Source organism: Stegostoma tigrinum, unplaced genomic scaffold (assembly GCF_030684315.1).
Source record: "Stegostoma tigrinum isolate sSteTig4 unplaced genomic scaffold, sSteTig4.hap1 scaffold_112, whole genome shotgun sequence".
Lineage (NCBI taxonomy): Eukaryota > Metazoa > Chordata > Chondrichthyes > Orectolobiformes > Stegostomatidae > Stegostoma > Stegostoma tigrinum.
The window spans coordinates 770,980-791,428 of NW_026728063.1; the positions used below are offsets into that span (position 1 = coordinate 770,980).

General features: G+C 42.5%; 2 protein-coding genes across 2 annotated transcripts in view; both read right to left on the bottom strand.

Annotated features, from left to right (window-relative positions):
- Positions 1-20,449, bottom strand: part of LOC132207626 (complement C5-like) — a 261,625-nt gene that overhangs the window by 130,507 nt on the left and 110,669 nt on the right. The gene's annotated exons all lie outside the window — the stretch shown is intronic.
- LOC132207621 (utrophin-like) overlaps positions 6,924-20,449 on the bottom strand; it is a 75,692-nt gene continuing 62,166 nt past the window's right edge. The window contains exon 8 of the mRNA XM_059643561.1: positions 6,924-6,977. The gene's annotated coding sequence lies outside the window, so the exon portion shown is untranslated. The remainder of the gene's footprint in view (positions 6,978-20,449) is intronic.

Consider the following 20,449-nt stretch of genomic DNA (forward strand, 5'->3'; position numbering starts at 1 on the left):
GTAGGGAGTGAGGCTTTGCCAGGCCTAAAAGTAAATAATTCTCTCGGTCTGAAGGGGTTGTATCGTATGCTGCAATGAGAGATGAGAGGAAATTACAGGGGCTCTGACCCAAACTTTCAATTCTTCTCTGGCTACAGGGGAATTGGTAGAGGACAACTAATGTGGTACCATTTTTCAAGGAGCGAGAGAGAGATATATCAGGAATTACAGACCAATGAATCTCACATCAGTGGGAGGGGAACAACTGGGGAAATTCTGGAGGAGAGAATTCATCTCCACTTGGAAATGCAAGGTTTGATCAGCATGGCTTCATCAAAGTGAGGTCACACTTCACAATTTTGATACAATTTTGCAAGGTATGTAGGTGCCCAGATTTTCACAAGGGTTTTGATAAGCTATAACACATTAGGCTACTTAATAAGATAATAGTCCATGATGTTGCTGTCGTATATTATCATGAACAGAGGACTGGCTCACTCATAGAAGACAGAATTGGGACAAGGGAGGCATTCGCAGACTGGCAACCTGCAGCTAGCAGAGCGCCGCACAGATTAGTGCTGGGGACACAATTATTTATGAAATACATTAATGCCTTGAATGACGAAAGAGAATATACTGTAGCTGATGACACAAAACCATGTGGGAAGGCAATTAGTAAGGATTAATCAACAAGTCTGCAGAGAGATATTGACAGGCTAAGCAAATGGGCAAAAACTTAGCAGATGGAATATAATGTAGGGAAATCTGAGCTAATGTATTTTGGCAGGAAGAATAGAAAAGCTGGCTATTATTTAATGGAGAATGACTGCAGAAAGCTACAGAACAGAGGGATTTAAATATTCTCATTTTCGAATCACAAAAAGCAAGTATCCAAGTTCATTGGGTAATGAGGAAGGCAAATGGAATGGAATATAAAAGTATAGCGGTTTTGTTAAAATTGTACGAGGCAATTGTCAGATCTCAGCTGTAACACCGAGAACAGTTTTGGGACACATATCTAAGGATGTGGAGGAAGTTCAAATAAGTTCCAGGAGGTTAAGAAGATTGAGTCTGTTCTCGTTGTAATACAGAAGAATGAGATGCCACCTTATTGAAACTTACAAGATTCTTGACAGGTTAGATGCAGAGAGTTTGTTTTCCCTTGTGGGAGAATCTAGGACCAGAGGGCATAATCTCAGAATAAGGGGTCACACATTTAAGACAGAGATTGGGAGGAATTTCTTCCCTCTGACGGTTGAAAATCGGTGGATTTCTTTGCCACAAAAGACTATTGAGGCTGGTCATTAAGTAAATTTAAGGTTGAGATAGACAGCGGATATTGGGAAAAGGCAGGAAAGTAGACTTGAGAATTAACTGTTCTGCCATGGTCTCTTTGAATTGCAGGGCAGATTCAAAGGGCTGAATGGCCTATTTCTGCTTCTGTGCTCTACGCTTATATTGCAGCTGATACAGTTTGTATGGATTTCAAAAACGCCTTTGACAAGGTCCCACATGTGAGACTGATAATAAAGATAAACACATCTGGCACCACTGGCTGTTGCGACAAGGTAGTTCTAAAATGGCACAGTGGTAAGAGACAGAGCACAGAGGTAGAAGGCTGTTTGTGCGACTGGAAGCTTGTGTCAAATGGCGTACTGCAATGTTCCATATTGGGTCCCTCACTGTTCGTGATATATATAGCATAATGAGATATAGATGGGTTGGTCAGATGAGCAGATCAGTGGCAGACAGAATTTAATCCTGAAACATATCGGGTGATGCACATCGGAAGAAGTCACAAGACAAGGAGGTACTCAATGAATGGCAAGACACGAGGATGCTTAGGGGACACAGACGGATCATGGGGTGCTTGTCCACAGAACCTTGAAGGTGGCAGGACAGGTTAACAGGATTATTAAGAATGTGTGCTGAGAACTTGCCTTTGTCAGTCATGGCACAGATGGTTTCAGCTGGAAGGTTACGTTGGAATTGTATAGAACTTTGGTTTCGCCAAAGTTGGAATACTGTATGCAGTTCTCATCACCAGGCTGTTGGAAGGATGTGATTGAATTGGAGGGGGTGCAGAGATTATTCACTAGGATATTGCCTGGGGCGGAGCACTTCAGCTATGAAGACTGGCTGGATAAGCTCAGGTTGTCGTCTTTAGAGCAGAGAAGGCTGAGGAGGGACGTGACTGAGGTGCAGAAGATTAGGAGGGGCAAGGTTAGCAAGCAGCTGTATCCTTAGTTGAAGGGTCAATAACAAGGAGACACAATTATGAGGTGAAGGGCAGGAGATGTAGAGGGGATTTGAGGAAAAATATTTTTACCCAGAGGGTGGTGGTAATCTGGAATGCACTACCCAGAAGGGTCATTGAGACAAGAGAGCTCACAACTTTTAACAAAGTGCTGGGATGAGCACATGAAATTAAAGGTTATTCTCCAAGTGCTGCAAAGTGGGATTAGTGCAGTTAGGTTTGCATAGACTTGATTGGCTGAAGGGCCTTCTGTATGCCATATTCCCAAATTCAAATCATGTATCTATCTCCAAAAATCAGTGTCCTAATACTTGGGAAACTGCTAATAGCGATCTTCTCATCTATTTATCATAACTTGCTGCTTCTGTCCTTCAGCCATCTTTTTTAACCAAATTTGATAGTGACCTATATATTCCATGAATCTCAATTTTATAAATCAGTCTTTTATGTGCACCTTCCCCTCATCCTTATCTAGGAAAGATTGCACTGCTTCATGAAGGCAGGCTAAAGTAATTCAGCATTACAGCCATACTCTGGTAGTATAATGACAGCATCAGTGACAGTACAATAAGTGCCTTTTATCAATTGTTTCAAAACTGGGTTCTACAGTAGAGAGGTAATTGGAGATCTACAAACCAAATCATCTGTCATAACTTGAGATTAAATATATTGGAAAAAAGCATACTAACTAACGCGAGCTTCAATGGTGATAAATTAAAGGTAACTAATTGGAACAGTAATATTCCTCTTCCAACCTTGCTAAGCAATGCCTCCCTGCACTGATAGGCGGGAAAGCTGCAGTCAAGAACAGATATTCACTATTTATCATCAAGTCGAAACAATTCTGGAATGCTTTTATTTGTCATGAATTTTTACTTATTGCAATTTGAAACTCGCAACTATATAGTGATGTGAAAATATACAAAAGGATCCAGACCTTTTCTTGATTTATCAGGCTAACAATAGAAGAGCATTTGGATCAAGTGGATATACATTGTGAGTGCCCGTATCAAACACCAGTCCAGGGACTGACAGATATCACAGTTAGAAGCAAATACACACATCGGGGCAGCACAGTGGCTCAGCGGGTTAGCACTGCAGCCTCACAGCACCAAGTACCCGGGTTCGATTCCAGCCTCAAGTAACTGTCTGTGTGGAGTTTGCACATTCTCCCCGTGTCTGCGTGGGTTTCCTCCGGGTGCTCCGGTTTCCTCCCACAGTCCAAAGATGTGCTGACTCAGTGGATTGGCCATGCTAAATTGCCCATAGTGTTCAGGGGTGTGTGTGGGTAAAAGGGGGATGGGCTGAAGTGCCTGTTTCCACACTGTAGGGAATCTAATCTAATCTCCATGATAACCGTCAGGAAGTAGCTTTTGAAAAAGATGATTAGAACACTTCTTTACATGTAGCCCTTTGTATTTTGAATATGCAATTAATAATAGATAGGTTAGTGATTGCTATTAATATGTAGGCATTCAATCAAAAAGGTTTGAGAACGATTGCCTACCTTAAAGGTTAAACACTGGAAGGAGCTCACATTTAGAAGGTAGAAGGAACTATGCAAAATCCATCAGATACTTGGAGAATCACCAAGCGATACAAAATATACACTGCTCCTCAAATGGATTCAAAGAGGAAATTGGTTAATATGTTAAAGCATGTACAGTCATAGCAACAAGGAGCAGGAATAGCAAGGACAGTATTTGCTGCCCATCCATAGTTCCTCCATATTGTTTGACTATTTCAGAGTGCAGTTAAGTGTCAACCACATTATTGTGGATCTGGAGTCATATGGAGGTGAGATCAAATAAGAATGGCAGAGCTCCTTTCTTAAAGAACATAAGTGAATGAGTCAAGTTTTTATAACGGTGAATAGTGTAACAGTGACGGTGTAACCATCACTGAGACCAGCTTTGTTTATGATTATATCAATTTGAGCATGTGTTGGATAACTGGCCCCCTCAAGCCTGCTTCACCATTCAATAAGGTCGTGGCTGACTTGACTGCAATGTCGGCTCCACATTCCTACCTACCCCCAAAATTGTATTGACCTGAATTCAAATTCCATCAGCAGTTACAGTGGAATTTACGCCTATACTCTACAGCATTGTCCCAGGCCTCCGGATTACTAATCCTGTGACATTAATCGTGCCTCACTGACTACCCCAGCATGTCAATCCCCGTTCTGAGCATACTTCTTGGCTGAGGCGCCACATTTTCTGGAGTACAGAATTACAAAGTTCACCTCTCTGTGAGTGAAGAGGTTCCTCATCTATCGCTGTTGTTACATTTTATTCTGAGATTGATCTCAGGTTCTACAGCCTGATCTCTTAATTCAAATTACAATAACTTGGCTTTTCAAACGCCCTGTCACATTATCCTTGCCAAGAGATTCAATGTTCATGGTTTATGGACAGCAGAAGAAATGTCCATGTTGATTTTTCTTCATTTAAGTGCCGTCACCAATCTTATAGACACTACAAGTGCATTTTGTCATGGGAGAGGTTGAATGAGCAAAATCGGACCTTCATTTCTTCCCCACCCCAGCCTCAAAAAGTTTTGTCTTCATTTCAAATTTTTCACATCCAATGGATAATTCTGTACCTTTCTGGTCACTTCAAGAAGTGCATCCTACCCAAATTATCCCGTGTGTCTAATCTTAAAAATGAGAATATCTTCTGATATCCTCACTGTCGAACAAATCCATTATGTACTTAACATAGGATTCAGGTCAAGTTTGTTTTTTTCCCCACTGTTTGTTTAACTTCCTGGCCAGTGCCCCACGATTTTTCAGGAAACTATTAGTCTCTCTCTCTGTATCAGAACATTCTTCAAAAAACTAATACTTTCTCCAAATCTTGATATAACTACTGGCCAGTTTCGGTGCGAGATGAGTTCCACAGCGCAAACTCATACTTGAACCTTTTAGCCATATAAATCATTTGACAAGCAGATTCTAGGGAGTCAATCTGCAGGATCAAGTGACATCTGAAATGCTGTACATTTACTGCAAACAGTCAAGTTCAGTTTTTCTGGCATCCACAAATCTTTGACAGCATGGCTGTGGGTGTGAATCACCTAGGTCTGGCCAAATCAGTAAAATCCCACTCCTTTTCTCATCTGAACACTGCCCCAGAGCAATATCATGTGAAAGCACTGCACTTTCCACATACATGGTGGCAATGCCTAGGTCTATCTCACCACCCCCTCATTCATTTCTTCCACTGTCTCTACATAACCGGACAGTTTCCATCTATTAAATCTCGTGCAGAATGAAGCCATTATCTTTGGTCCTTGAAAGGAGGTCTGCTTGCTAGCTACCAGTTTTCATTGTACCAGTTGTTATTTTGACCCAGAGTTTAAATTCTGGCCACATAGGCCTGATGTCACAAAGTCTACTTATTTTCACATCCACAACATTTGGCCCCAGGTAAGTCCGTTAGTTTTGAAACCCGACCGCATTGATTAACTCTGAACATGACCATTCTTATGAATATCAAGTTGGCCTCCCAAGTTCTCCTTTTCTTTAACATGGCATCATTTAAAAGTCCGTTGACTCTGACTTAACACGCACCAAGTTCCATTCACCCAACTTTCTCTGCGCACTCTGATCTACAATGGCTCACAGTTAAGCAGTGCCTTGGTTTTCACATTGCTGTCCTGGCTTTCAAATCCCTCCCTGACCTGGCAACACTCATGCACATCCCCTGATAATGTCCAACTCATAGCCCCTCTAGGAACATGAGCTCCTTTAATTCCAGCCTTTCAACACAATTTGTGCTGTTCCATCATCGACAGCCTGACATTCAACTTCCTCGGGCCTAAACTTTAGAATTACCTTGCTGAACTTCTGCATCATTGTTTCCTCCTTCAAAACAGTCCTTAAAATCTACCTCTTTGGTGAGGTTTCAATCATCTACCTTCGGATCTCTTTCAGTACTCAGTATCAATTTTTACTCTATAAAGCTCCTATGACATGCCTTGGGATGTTTTATAAAGTCATGTCATAGAAGCTGTTGTGGCAATTGCTCAGAATATGGTTATATTCTGGGCTGAAATTCTCCATGACACTCATCATTAAAGTATTTTTCTGTTATAAAATGGGTCAATAGTACAGTGACTTCAGGCCAAGGGATGATGTGGTTAAACGCCAAAGTTGCACTCCGTGCTATATCATGAAGACAGTGTCTCCCTTTCATTTGAAGAAATCTTCTGTATTTTCTCAAATACTTTCTTCATTGTACTTTTGTGTTTGATGGTTTCCAATGAACATAAACCATTACTTGCCTTTTCAATTTCAACCTTCCTTACGTTCTCTTAATTTCTTTTGCTGTACCTGATTTGAAACAAACCATTCCTCTTTTAATTCACTGTCCTCCTCAGTCCTTCATGTCGTTATTTCCCAATCATTAAGAAGACATCCTGTTGCTTTCCTCACTCACTCTAGTCTAAGATGCCTGTCTGCCCTTATCAGATTGCATTTTCAGCAACTTTATAGACAAACGTCCTTTGAGTGGAAGGTTGTAAGGTCATGCCGAACTGATGTCTCAACAACTGCAAAACCAAGCTAATTGTAATCAATGACATCTGACAACAGGCAAGCAAGGAAGCTCACAACAAAACACAGCACGAGATTACAAATTCTGCAATGTGTGAATGTACTCACAACAGAGCGCTTTCTGGAGTCGGCGGATCTTCATTGCTGGCCGATATGCAGAAAAACGCACGGTGTTTAAATCACCTGCATTCAAAAAAATCTTTAGATACATTTTTCCTAACTGTTAGTACAAACCGTTTCAATTGGAACACGTGCTCAACTACTCTGCAATGAATACAGGGGGATAAATATCTGCCGAAGAATACAAGGCGCAGTAAAAGGAAATGATAACTACTAGGTTCAATTTATTTCCACATATTTTCAGGGATGGGAACATCACTGACAGGACCAGCATTTGTTACCCATTCCTCATGTAGGTGGTCAAAAGCTACATGAAATTCTTGTCATAACTGGCAAACAGCATCTGGTGGAACTCACGGAAGTCTCACTGTCAGCTTTAGAGTAGGAGGGAAACGATTCAGATAATCACGCTTGGTGTAAAGCCTGCATTCTTGCCGCCTGGTTTTTCAGGGCCACAAAGGGTTTTGAGATCTGAAATTGTATATTTGACTCATGAGCACACATCAAATGCAAGTTGCCATGGATGCTATTCTGACAATTCTACGTTGCATGCAGCAAATATCTGATGAAATGATGTAGAGGAGGCAAGATATTGCCAATACTGGGATATCAGAGCTCAATGCTTAAAGTCCCTCAATGACACATTGCTGAAAGTATGATCACCAGGAACATGAATAACCCCTCTGCCAGAGTTATTTGAAGACACTGTCAGCTACTTGCAGATTAATTACTGATGGATTCATAGAGCATACAAACATACAACAGTACAGCACAGGACAGGCCCTTCAGCACACAGTGTTGTGCTGAGCTTTTACCCTCAACCTAACGTCGAGCTAACCTCCACCCTTACCTTATACTATCATCCATATGCCTGTCTAATAGCTGCTTAAATGCTCCTAATGAAGCTGACTCCACTCCCCTCTCTGGCAATGCATTCCACGCTCCTGCCACTCTCTGAGTAAAGAACCTACTTCTCACATCTTCCCTATATCTACCTCCACTTACTTTTAAACTATGCCTCCTCATAAGAGCTACCTTCACCCTCGGAAAAAGTCTCTCGCTATCCACTCTCTATCGATATTCATACCAGTCATTGCCAAAATGTATGTGTGTTGATATTTTTTTAGACTTCTTTAAAGTTGCCAAGGTCCACATCTAAGTTCTGAAGGACTCTGTGAAAACTTCAAGGCTGCTACACAAATCATTCACAGACATGGATGCAGTAATCTGCAAAAAACCATGTAGGTCAATGATTCACATCCTGGCCAATGTCATAATGCTTTCAAGTTGCAAGTCTGCTTTGCCAGCCACTTTTGGCCATCAAAAAATTAAGGGGTAGCTACTGAGCTAAAGAGCCAAGCAACTAACAACTGGGCTTCTGACTCTTACACACAACATAGAACATAGAAAAGTATAGCACAGTGCAGGCCCTTCGGCCTACGATGTTGTGCCGTGGAATAATCCCAATCCAAAAATAACCTAACCTAATTTACATTCCCCTCAATTCACTGCGTCCATGTGCATGTCCAGCAGTTGCTTAAATGTCACTCATGGCTCTGCTTCCACCACTACCACTGGCAAAGTATTCCATGCACTCACAACTCTCTGGGTGAAGAACCTCCCTCTGGCATCTCCTCTATACCTTCCTCCTAACACCTTAAAACTATGCCTCGTGGCAGTCAATCCTGCCCTGGGGAAAAGTCTCTGGCTATCGACTCTATCCATTCCTCTCATTACCTTGTACACCTTGAGCAGGTCACCTCTCTTCCTCCTTCTCTCCAGAGAGAAAAGTCCGAGCTCAGTCAACCTCCTCAACCTGGTAAACCTCCTTTGCACCCTCTCCAAAGCCTCCACATCTTTCCTATAATAGGGCAACCGGAACTGGAGACAATATTCCAGTGTGGTCTCACCAGGGTTTTGTACAGCTGCAGCATAACCTCGCGGCTCTTAAACTCGATCCCCCTGTTAATGAAAGCCAAAATACCATCTGATTTCTTAACACCCTTATCCACTTGTGTAGCAACTTTGAGGGAGCTCTGCACTTGAACACCAAGATCCCGCTATTCCTATACACTGCAAAGAATCTGCCTTTAATCCTATATTCAGCATTTAAGTTCGACCTTTCAAAATGCATCACCTCGCATTTATCCAGGTTGAACTCCATCTGCCATTTCTCAGCCCACCTCTGCATACTGTCAATGTCTCGCTGAAGCCTGCAATAACCCGATACTATCAATGGCACCTCCAACCTTTGTGTCAGCAGCAAACATACTAACCCACCCCTCAACCTCCACATCCAAGTCATTTCTAAAAACTACAAACAGCAGAGGCCCAAGAACAGAGCATTGCGGGTCACCACTCAGCACTGACCTCCAAGCAGAATATTTACCATCTACAACCACTCTCTACATCCTGTCAGCCGACCAATTCTGAATCCAGACAGCCAAGTCACCCTGATTTCCATACCTCCTGACTTCATCAAAGTGCCTGCCGTGGGGAACCTTATCGAATGCTCTGCTGATGTCCATGTACACCACATCCACTGCTCGCCCCTCATCAACCTGTCTCATGACCTCCTCAAAGAACTCAGTCAGATTTGTCGGGCATGACTCGCCCCTCAGAAAGCCATGCTGACTCCCTTTAATCACGCTCTGTGCATGTGCAACAGCACATCCACATGAAATTTGACAGGGCAGGTCCTCGTCTTCCTGAAACAAATTTTCTGCTGTCTGGATAACGCTGGGGAGGCTTCCAGCGCTTGGCAGGGGCAGCAATTGACAGAGTTGCATGATTGGGACTACAGTAGGTGAAAATAAAGGCATCACCTACTCACTAACACTCAGTTGGGTTTCTACCAGGGCCACCCAGCTCCTGGCCTCATTGATGCCCTGGTTCAAACATGGACAAAAGAGGTGAGGGAGTGAGGGCGACAGTGATTGTTCTTGACATCAAGGCCACATTTGACCAAATGTGGCATCCAGGGAACCGAGCAAAACTGGTTTTAACGGGAATGGGGGGAAAGCTCCCTGCTCGTAGGAGTCAGATTGAGCGCAAAGAAGATGGATATGTTTGTCTGGAGTTAGAATCTTGGTGGCGCACTGCATGGAAATAAGCCTTTCTCCCAACACATTATGCATCCAGAGATTATCTATTAATATATGAGATTCAATGGCAAGCCATTCAGAACTGAAATCAGGAAGCACTTTTATCTTAATACAAACAACAGTCAAGATCTCAAATACTCTTTCGTAAAAGAATGTGGGTGCTGGATCAAGAAGAATGTGTGTGACTGAAATTATTTTTGATAGCTAAGGGTACAAAAGGATATAGAAGAAAGGGAGGTAAACAGACTGACGACAAAAAATGCCGGAGACCACAGTAGGTCAGGCATCAGCCATGGAGAGAAAGCAAACTAATGTTTTGAGTCGACATGACTTTTCAGCAGGCAAATAGAGTTGAAGTTGAGACTAGCCGTGGTTTAACTGAATGGTTTATGCACATAACAGCAAAACCTGTCTGCTTCTGCACCCATTCAGAATGGTTCCTTCCATTTGATGTACTGTTTTTCCAACCAAACTGAACCACTTCACAATTTTCTGTATTACATTTAATCTACTACATCAACTGGTGCCTCTCCTCACCTTGACTTCAAACTCGCAGCCTCACTACACTCCCAAACCTCTGGGTTGTGCCCTCTCCTGATTCTCAATCTCCAAGTAAGAGCCTCTTTTTCCTTCCCTCCGTGACCTCAAGGTTGCAGTCTCTGCCTCCTCACCTCCTGCTGCTGTTCAACAATAAATAGAAGACAGAACATAACAGCACAGTACAGGCCCTTCGGCCCTCGATGTTGTGCCGACCTGTCATACCGATCTCAAGCCCATCTAACCAACACTATTCCATGTACGTCCAAATGCTTATCCAATAACAACTTCAATGTACCTAAAGCTGTCGAATCTACTACGGTTGCAAGCAAAGCGTTCCATTCCCTTCCTGCTCTCTGAGTAAAGAAACTACCTCTGACATCTGTCCTGTATTTTTCACCCCTCAATTTAAAGCTATGCCCCCTCGTGCTCACCGTCACTATCCCAGGAAAAGGCTTTCCCGATCCACCCTATCTGATCCTCTGATTATTTTAGATGTTTCAATTAAGTCACCTCTCAACCTTCTTCTCTCTAATGAAAACACCCTCAAGTCCCTCAGCCTTTCCTCGTAAGACCTTCGCTCCATACCAGGCAACATCCTAGTAAATCTCCTCTGCACCCTTTCCAAAGCTTCCACATCCTTCTTATAATGCGGTGACCAGAACTGGACGCAATACTCCAAATGCGGCTGCAGCAGAGCTTTTACAGCTACACCATAACCTCTTGGTTCCAGAATTCGATCCCTCGATTAATAAAAGCTAAAACACTGTATGCCTTCTTAACAGCCCTCTCAACCTGGGTGGCAACTTGCAAGGATCTGCGTACATGGTACAATTTTATTTCATTTCATTCATCTAATATTTGATGTTATAGCAGCACTAAGTAGAGCTTAAGACTAAAAATGGCAGGAGATCCCAGACCCGTGTTATGCTGCTCTTGCTCAATGTGGGAGCTCAGGGACGTGTCTGATGTCCGTGACTCCTTCACGGGCAGGAAGCGTGTCCAGCTGCAGCTCTCGTTAGACCGCATGATGGCTCTGGAGCTGTGGATGGACTCACTTTGGAGCATCCGCAATAGTACATTCAGCAAATTGGTCATATCGCTCATGAGGTTAGCTGAGGGAGAAAGGGAATGGGTGACCAAAAGGCAGAAAAAAAAGCAGGAAGGCAGTGGTGTCCCCTGTGGTCATATCCCTCCAAAACAGGAAGGGCAAGAAAAAGAGTGGAAGGGCTATAGCCACAGGGGATTCTGTTGTAAGGGGAGGAGATAGGTGGTTCTGTGGTCAAAAACATGCTATGTTGCCTCCCAGGTCCACCGGTCAGAGATGTATCAGATTGACTGTAGGACATTCCGAAGGGGGAGGGTGAACAACCAGCTGTAATGGTGCATATAGGCATCAATGATATGGGTTAAAAAAACACAATGCGGTGCTACATGCAGAATTTAGGGAGTTCGGAGCCAAGTTAAAAAGTAGGACCTCAGAGGTAGTAATCTCAGGATTGCTACCAGTGCCACATGCTTGTCAGAGTAGAAATGAAGAAATAGGCAGGACAAGTGAGTGGCTTGAGAGATGGTGCAGAAGGGAGGGGTTCAGATTTTTGGGACATTGGGACCGGTTCTGGGGGAGGTGGGACTATTACAAATCGGACCGTCTACACCTGGAGCCAATGTCCTCGGGGCTGCTTTTGCTAACGCTGTTGGGGAGGATTTAAACTAGTGTGTCAGGGGGATGGGAGCCAAATGCACAGGTTAGTGGGCAGTAACAAGATAATAACTACAGCCTGTAAGGAACTAGATAATGAAGTCAGTGTGACTAAGAGGAAGAGTAGACACAGAGCAGATGATGAACGCTGATGGACAGGTGGTCTGAGGTACATTTGTTTCAATGCAACAAGTGTGTAGTGAGCTATCAACGCAAGGTAGCTCAACTGTGGGGTCCTGACAAAAGTTATCTCAAAACTGAACAAGTTGAACTGCTGGGACAGGACAGATTTAGCAAATATCATGTGTGGCACAGCACAATTTTTGACAAAACAAATCTGAATTCTCAGATAGAGGTGCATGAAAACTGATGCTATCATAAATCAGGAACTATATTCAGAATTCTCAGAAAGCTCAATGAGAAACTATGAAGAACTACAGTAATATTTATATTTTATTATCTACAATCTGATTTAAGTATTTCACAAACAATGAAAACGCATATTTTTTCACATTTTTCATTTCAGTGGTTCAGCCAATTATTTTCTAACCACCATCTTTATCAGGCCAGAAAGCCATAACTAGTGGAGTGCCACAGGGATCAGTCCAAGGACGAGAATTATTTACTCTCTATATTCATAACTTAGAGGAGGGGACAAGGCATAAATTCATTCAAATTTGCTGATGCTACAAAAATAGAGTAAGGGAATGTTCTCATGAGGACATAAAGAATCTGCAAGGGGGTAGACAGGTCGAGCAAGTCAGAAAAAAGTTGGCAGATCGAGTTTAATGTAGGAAAGTACACTTTGGTAGGAAGAATCAAAAGATAGACTCTTACTTAAATAGAGGAGGACTCTTAAAAAAATGCATGGTAGGGGACTTGGATGCTCTAGTCCATGAAACACATTCTAGCATGCAGGTGACTGATTGCTTTTTTGCTGTCACATGTACTGAAATACTGTGAAAAGTGTTGATTTGCATGCTGTATAGGCAAATCACACCGTACAACGTGCAGAATAGCGTTACAGCCACAGAGAAGATGCTGAGAGAGAGAGAGAGAAAGATCAGAATTAACATTTGAGAGGTCCGTTCAAAAGTCACAACCGGTAAGAGGCTGTTCTTAAATCTATTTGTACGCTTATTCAAACTGATATCCATTGCTGCAGACAGAAGCTTCCTGAAATCAATGACCAGCTCCTTCATTTTGCTCATGTTGATGGACAGATTGTTATTTTTCCATCATGCCAGCAAGCACTCAATTTCTTTTCCTGTAATCTGACTTATTGTTGTTTGAGGTCCGACCTACAATGGAAGCGTCATCAGCACAATTGTGAATGGAGTTGGGGGCAACAAGTCATGACTGCATAAAGAGTCTAGAGTAGGGGCCTGAGTACGCAGCTTTGCTGGGCACCGGTGTTGAGGCTTACGGTGGAGGAAGTGTTGTCACCTATCCTTACTGTTTGCGGTCTCTGGGTGAGGAAGTCAAGAATCCTGTTACAGAGAGGGATGCTGAGGCCTCGGTCTCCGAGTTCAAAGAGGAGATTGTTTGGAATTAGTGTGGAGGGTGGAGCTCCGATCAATAAGCCTGATGTAGGTATCCTTGTTATCCAGACATTCCAGGGATGACTGGCAGGCCAGGGAGACGGTATCAACTGGAGACCTGTTGCAGTGGTAGGTGAATTGCAAAGGATCAAAGCACTTTTATTAATGACTTGGATGAGGGGATTGAAGGATGGGTCAGCAAGTTTGCAGACGACACAAAGGTCGGAGGTGTCGTTGACAGTGTAGAGGGACATTGACAGGATGCAGAGATGGGCTGAGAGGTGGCAGATGGAGTTCAACCTGGATAAATGCGAGGTGATGCATTTTGGAAGGTCGAATTTGAAAGCTGAGTACAGGATTAAGGATAGGATTCTTGGTAGCGTGGAGGAACAGAGGGATCTTGGTGTGCAGATGCATAGATCCCTTAAAATGGCCACCCAAGTGGACAGGGTTGTTAAGAAAGCATATGGTGTTTTGGCTTTCATTAACAGGGGGATTGAGTTTAAGAGTCGTGAGATCTTGTTGCAGCTCTATAAAACTTTGGTTAGACCGCACTTGGAATACTGCGTCCAGTTCTGGGCGCCCTATTATCGGAAAGATGTGGATGCTTTGGAGAGGGTTCAGAGGAGGTTTACCAGGATGCTGCCTGGACTGGAGGGCTTATCTTATGAAGAGAGGTTGACTGAGCTCGGTCTCTTTTCATTGGAGAAAAGGAGGAGGAGAGGGGACCTAATTGAGGTATACAAGATAATGAGAGGCATAGATAGAGTTGATAGCCAGAGACTATTTCCCAGGGCAGAAATGGCTAGCACGAGGGGTCATAGTTTTAAGCTGGTTGGTGGAAAGTATAGAGGGGATGTCAGAGGCAGGTTCTTTGCGCAGAGAGTTGTGAGAGCATGGAATGTGTTGCCAGCAGCAGTTGTGGAAGCAAGGTCATTGGGGTCATTTAAGAGACTGCTGGACATGTATATGGTCACAGAAATTTGAGGGTGCATACATGAGGATCAATGGTCAGCACAACATTGTGGGCTGAAGGGCTTGTTCTGTGCTGTACTGTTCTATGTTCTATGTTTTGTAGGTTGGAGTTGATGTGAGCCATGACGATGGTAATTCAAGTAATTAAGAAGGCAAATGGAATTTTGGCCTTTATTGGAAGGAGGTTTTAGTTCAAAAATGGGGAAGCTTTTTTGCAACTGATCAGGCTACTGAGGAGGTCACACTTGGAGAAATACAAGAAAGGATACACAGCCATGGGAAGCAATTCCAAAGAGACTCACTGGGCTGATTCATCGGATCATGATTTATCAAGAATGGTTACACAGAAGGTCTTTATTCATTCAAGTTTAGAAGAATGAGGGGTGATCTTACTGAAACACAAAATTTTGAGGGGGCTTGACAGGCTCGATGTGAAGACAATGTTTCCATTAGTGTGGAAATCTCAAACTCAGCAACATAGTTACAGAAGAAGGGAACATTTATTGAAACCGGAGATGCAAAGGAATTTCTTCTCTCAGCAGGTAGTGATTGTTTAGAATACAAGAGAATTGTGAAAGGTAGATCACTGAAAGTATTTAAAGAAGGTGGTCGATAAGATTTTTGAAATAGAGAAGTTGAGCGCTCTGAGAAGCTGGGATGGAAGAGGAGTTGAGTCCTGGGCAGGTCAGCCATGTTCTTATCGGATGGTGAGGCAGGGTCGAGAGGAAGAACATCCAGATCCTGGTGCTATTTCTTATGTTTTTGTCTGCTTTCTGGAACCAATAAGGAGTTTTACTGTGCTACATGGCCAAGCGAGCTACTGCCACAGAACGAGACTGAAATAATTTGCTCAGTAAAACATTTCATGAGACTTTTGGGATAAAGGAAATTTTCATGTACTACTTTGCTGACATCAATGAAAATCTGCTCAATTGGAAGAAATACATGCAGTTCATACAATTTTGTGTCATTCTTCCCTTCAATGCATCAAGTATATCTTTGTTGTAATTCATTCAAGTTTGTCTTCCTCAGTGAGTTAAAATATATGAAACAATACATAATACTGAAGTGTACCGCAGTTATCACAATGTTCCAATTCCAAATTCTTTTAGATGGATCGGGAAAAATATCTGCTGCCTGCAGCTTCATCCTGAATATATTCAAATTGTTCCAGTCCTGAACCATTTCAGACTGTGGTTCGGATGCTCACATCTCTCACTATTTGGATTTTGTTTTGCGACTCCATTCTAAAGTGCAGACTACAGACCAGAACATTGTATTTTTGAAAAAGAAATATTATAAAATTGAATAACTTCATAAACCATGATAATAAAATATTAATTGCTTGCTTCAATTGAAAGGGTTCTTTATCTTGCTCATATGTTTGAAGACAAATTATTTGTACACGCTTTCATTTGTACATTCTACAACAGATTGGCTGGCTTTGAAAATGTTTTCATTGTTACCTGTATGAATTTCAACCTCATATTTAGGTCATCAAGTTGGTGAGAAATCCTTGGAGATAAAGAGACATAAGTGGAGATAACTGACTGGCCAGATCATTTAATATTTTGACTTCTTGTTTGACTGGGGCAATTTCTTCTTTAAAAGCCTCATGGAGAGGAAGTATACAAAATCTGAGAAACATCCTGAAATTAATGATTAAATGTTAATAAGAAATTAAGTTAAAACTAACATCCTAATATTAAATACAAAATACAAAAGCATCTGCTGGAAATGACATTTAATTAATAAAGATCTCGAGTTAAAAGTAACAGTGACGATGAAACTATCATAAATTCTTGTAACAGAAAACTGAATTCACTAATATATTCTTTAGGGAAGGGAATCTGCTTTCCTTAGCAATTCTGGTATATGGCTTCAAATTCACAGGAATATGGCTGACTCTCTACTGACTTCCAAAATGGCCCACCAAGCCATTCCTGGACGGGAAACAAATGTTAGCCTTGCCAGCAGTGCCCTCATCCTGTGAAAGAATGCTTTAAAAAAAGTGGATTTAATAAATGTAGAAGTAACAAAACAGGACAAATCAACTCAACAAGGCTTTGAAGGATAATTCTACTAAGTCCTGTTCTTCTTTCTTACGTTATGCTGTCTGTATGCAGAACTGTCTGTGAAATTACAATTTGACACCTGCCTGATGCACAGCATATATAAAGACATCCTGAGGCATCCCAAAACTCATTCTGTTAAGCAGTTCCAATTCAAGCCATTAGGAAAACAACCTCTGAATGTCGGGTATGGGTTGCCTGAACAAGCATAAACTCTTCCCTTTTTATACATACCACCAAGCAAATAGCAGACAATTAGGTTTAATGTGAAAAGGGTTTTAGGTTTTGGTGGGCAAATCAGGGCAGAACTTATACACTTAAAGGTAAGGTCCTCAGCAGTGTCGCCAAACAAACTTGGGGTGCAGTTTCAGAGTTCCTTCAAAGTGGAGTTGCAGGTAGTGAAGTAGGTGTTTAATATGCTTGCTTTTGTTGGTCACAGCACTCAATATAGAAGTTAGGAAGTCACGTTGCAGCTACAAAGGACATTGGTTCGGCCATTTTTGGAATACTGCATTCGATTCAGGCTTCCTTGCTATGGGAAAGTTGTCATGAAACTTGAAAGAGTTCAGAAAAGATTTACAAGAACATTGCCAGGGTTGGAGGGTTTGACTGGAGGGAGAGGCTACTTTCCCTGAAGTCCCTGCTTCAAAATCTTCCCACCCCCAGCATCATCTCATTTCCTGCCCGACTGATCCAAACTGATCACAAGGTAACAATGTGTAACCTTTGAATGGCACTTCTCACAAGACATTCGAAAGTAGTCGCTAAGCCACATAATTTCGTTTTCTGGCAATAGGAGTTTTAAATGCAATAAATTACAAAGAATTAACGAAAAGAAAAGCATGCTGCCGTTCGACTCTTCAGAAATATGACAACTCCCAAATTTCCAGTTAAATCTTGTTAAAAATGGAGTGATGAAAATCACCTGCACACAACAGGGTGGCCTGCTCTTGAATCCATAGTATTTATGTAGCTGATCTTGTTCAGTTTCTGGTCAATACCAACACCCGTGATGTTGATGGTGGGGGAGTCAGCGATGGTAGCAGCATTAAATGTCAAGAGATGACAGCTAAATTCTCCCTTGTTGGAGATGGCCATTGCTTGGCACTTGTGTGGTGCAAATGTTACCTCGCACTGTAACAGCCTAAGCCTGGATAATATATTGGTCTTGCTGCATTTGAACATGGACTGCTTTATTATCGAGGGAGTTGGAAATGGTACTGAACATTGTGCAGTCATCAGCAAACATCCCCACTTCTGACTTTATAGAAGGATGCTGAAGCAGCATAGATGTTTGGGCACTGGACACTGCCCTGAGGAACTCCTACAGAGATGTCCTGGAGGTGAGACGACTATGTCTAACAACCACAAACCTTTTCTTTTGTGCTTGGTATGACTCCAACTAATAGAGGCCTTTTCCCTGCCTTACCAGAATCTAAATCCACCTTAAAATATTCAATGACCCCAACTCTATCATCTTAGGAGGCAGCTAGTTCCAATGTCATACAACTATCAGAGAAAAAAATGCTCTGCTCATCTGTCCTTAAGTGGCAACGTCAAATTTTGCATAAGTGTCCCTAGTTCTGCGCTCACCAAAGTATAGGAAAAATCCTTCTACATATTCCTTGTGAAGACCATTCAGAATCAAATATACTTCAAGGAAATCACCTCCTTCCTCTTCTCAACTTCAGCAAAAACAAGCCCAGTCCTTCTAAGATCACCAAGTGTGGAGCTGGATGAACACAGCAGGCCAAGCAGCATCTCAGGAGCACAAAAGCTGATGTTTCGGGCCTAGACTCTTCATCAGAGAGGGGATGGGGAGAGGGAACTGGAATAAATAGGGAGAGAGGGGGAGGCCGACCGAAGAGGGAGAGAAGAGACGATCGGCAGAGAGGAGGTCCTTCTCATCCTTCCCAGTCCTTCTGATCTTACTTCATAAGACAACCCATTAATTGCAAGTATTGTTCTAGTAAACCTAAATCTGAACTGCCTCCTTAAATGAGGCAACTTGTATTATAATGCAATAATTGAGGTATGGCTTCAATGCTATGTATAACTGTGGCACAAAATCCTTACTTGTATGTTTATTTCCTCTTGTAATAACATATAGCATCCATTAGCATCCTTAATCATTTGCACTTCATCAGAAAGCCTGGTACAAACACCAGATAACATGACAGTCCGAACAGGATGCATTTTCCAATGCTTTAAATATATAGTCATGTGTGTCTCAGTGAATAAAAATCCTCCTCGCTTTACCCCAATCAAATCTCATAATAAAGGGAGTATGTCTGAAACTAGTCTCATCCTAAGGAAAACAGACTTGCTCCAGGAAAGCTGCTAAAATATATCAAGGAAAATATATATGAAATGATTCTAGAAATTTCTGCAACACAAAGATCAAAGGAAACAATAGTTTGATGAACACACTGTTAAGTGTTGCACTTGCACATCACATTTTGGAAAACAAACAACACTGATTTTGTACTTTTTTAAAATAAGAATGTTGAAAGCCTTCATTATGCAGCACTGCAGTGAACTGAAAAGGCACAGACTTTTAACCTGCAAAGAAAGTATGTGCAGAAGTTAAAACAAACAAAAAAAAAGCCACTTCTGTATTAAAAGGACAATATTATATTACAAAAAGGCAGGGAAGTTGGAGAATGCAGCATCATGCTACCTGCAGAGATCAAGTTTTGTCTGTGTCATAAAAACAAAAGAGCTGTGGGCACTGTAAATCACGAACAAAAACAGAAGTTGCTGGGAAAGCTCAGCAGGTCTGGCAGCATCAGTGAAGAGTGAGTTCTGAGGAAGGGTCAAAGGACTCGAAACGTTATCTCTGACATGGTCTACGTCATCGTGAGTTATGGCTATTGCTTCAGCAAAATCCAACCAACTTTGAATGAAAATCAATGCTTCAGAAATATCCAAAACATCCGCTGTACCCGTTGTGGCTTCCTCTACATTGGGGAAATGATGCGGAGGCTTGGGGATCGCTTTACAGAACACCTACGCTCAGTTTGCAATAAACAACTGCACCTCCCAGTCATGAACCATTTCAACTCCCCCTCCCAATCCTGAGAGGACATGCCCATCCTGGGCCTCCTGCAGTGCCATAATGATGCCACCCGAAGGTTGCAGGAACAGCAACTCATAGTCCGCTTGCGAAACTTGCAGCCCAATGGTATCAATGTGGATTTCACAAGCTTCAAAATCTCCGGTCCTCCCATTGCATCCCAAAATCAGCCCAGCTCGTCCCCGCCTCCCTAACCTATTCTTCCTCTCACCTATTCCCCTCTCCCACCTCATGCTGCACCCCCATTTCCTACCTACTAACCTCATCCCGCCCCCTTGACCTGTCTGGCCTCCCCAGACTGACCTATCCCCTCCCTACCTCCCCACCCATGCTCTCCTCTCCACCTATCTTCTCCTCCATCCATCTTCGATCCGCCTCCCCCTCTCTCCCTACTTATTTCAGAACCCTCCCTCCCTCCCCCTTTTCTGATGAAGGGTCGAGGTCCGAAACGTCAGCTTTTGTGCTCGTGAGATGCTGCTTGGCCTGCTGTGTTCATCCAGCTCCACACGTTGTTATCTCGCATTCTCC